Below are 1,886 nucleotides of genomic sequence, written 5' to 3' on the forward strand. Positions count from 1 at the left end.
TGCAGCAGTTGGAAATCTCCCACATATATCCAGTAGAAATTTATAAGAACACAGATTTTTTTATCTTTGTTTAATTTTTATTTTGCTATACATTTTTTCCAGTCCCCTCTTCCTCCTCTTTCCCCTTCCACCCTCTCCCATGACCCTCACACTCCCAATTTACTCAGGAGATCTTGTATTTTTCTAATTCCTATACAGATCTATATATGTCTCTCTTAGGGTCCTCTTTATTATCTAGGTTATTCGGGCTTGTAGACTGTTGGCTGGTTTTTCTGTGCTTTATGTCTAAAAGTCACTTAAGTACATAATATATTTGTCTTTCTGGGACTGAGTTACCTCACTCAAAATGTTTTTTTTTATTATGGGTACATTTACCCTTGCCATTAACAACCTTCAAAACGTAATAGTATACAAAATATAAAATATCTTAAATATTTATAAAAATCGCAAAAATAGATTGTATGAAAATAATTTTATCTGAGTTCTCCCTCGTGTTGAGAGGCAGCCTAATTTGCCTTGAGTTCATAACCGTTGAGAGGGTAGGAGTATGCCCTGCCTAAGAATATTCAGTCCCAGAGGAATTAAATAGATCATAGTAATTTCCGAAAAGAATGAGCACCATGGAGAGTGTGTTGTTCCACTTCTCTGACTACAGCAAGGAATACATTCGGTAGAAGATGACACTGCCCTCAAAAAGGATATTCAGGTTCAACAGCATTAATGGGCAATGAAATAAGAAATAAGAGTGGGCATGGGATACATCTGAAGGCATTGCCATGTTGTAAGTTTCCATGATTCTATATAAACATCTGCTGTGCCACCCCTTGAGGCCATATTGTGTTTTCTGTCCAAATGTGCTGTGAAGCATTGCTGTAGAACCCATGTTCCAACTTCTGCCACTTGCCCAGGTGAGCCGTTTATTTAAGTAGCAAATCACATTCATTTTTGATGGTAGCATCTGTGGCTTATCACAGGGTACCTGAAGACAATCTATGCATAGGTTTATCTCTATTTCAGACACAAGCAGTATATATTAGGACCATGAAGTGCTTCCAGCCCGAGGATTCCCAAATGCTCCCCCAGAGTCTGGGGAAAACTTTCTTCTCATAAGTCTCTTCAGTGCAGCTGGCACTCAGTCCATGGTGAGCATGACAAAAGAAATGTTCCACATCTTAAAGAGGTGCTAACATCACCAGTGCATGTCCTAATACTGGGTGCTCTTCCCAAAGCACAGCGGGAGAAGTGCAACATAGTAGGCAATGAAGAGAGAGTTGAAAGCAACTCCCATGATTTTGTAGTTGAAATCTGCTTTAAAGCATTCTACTTCATTGCAAAAGAGATTGGGAGATAGGGGGCAGCAGTGGGTGGGGATGAGTGTGCCATTATTAAACTATTCTTTCACATACTCCAGCAATAAGGAGAGGAAATCTTTGGATTTGGCCGAACTGCCCACATTTGAAGTACCTAGCCTGGTGCTTAAACACGTAGTTTGTGGGAAGACAGGCTCTATCTTGGTGGAAACAGCAGAGAAAAAACATGAACACCAAACGGATAACCAAGGAAGAGGAAATTGAGGACCGAATGGCTTCAGAAAAGATTAACCAGGGTCCAGCAAAGAACCCATCCACACAGAGTAAGTAGCACCAAGCATGCTAGTATCAGAGCCATGGAGTGAATCATAGATGCTGTTTTATGAGGCAGTGTTTTTTTGTATCTTTGGAGCTTGTCCTGGAACTAGATCTTGTAGACCAAGTTGCCCTCAAACTTAAGAGACCTGCCTGCCTCTGCCTCCTGAGTGCCACCACCACCAGGCTAAATCAATGTGTTTTATTAAAGAAAGAAAAGTTAATAAACAAAATTGCTAATAACAGTCTTCTAGATGTCCT

General features: G+C 40.3%; 1 pseudogene; it reads right to left on the bottom strand.

Annotated features, from left to right (window-relative positions):
* Positions 1-506: 506 nt before the first annotated feature.
* Positions 507-1,668, bottom strand: LOC101993301 (annotated as a pseudogene).
* Positions 1,669-1,886: the final 218 nt, after the last annotated feature.

This window comes from Microtus ochrogaster, chromosome 6 (genome assembly GCF_000317375.1).
Source record: "Microtus ochrogaster isolate Prairie Vole_2 chromosome 6, MicOch1.0, whole genome shotgun sequence".
NCBI lineage: Eukaryota > Metazoa > Chordata > Mammalia > Rodentia > Cricetidae > Microtus > Microtus ochrogaster.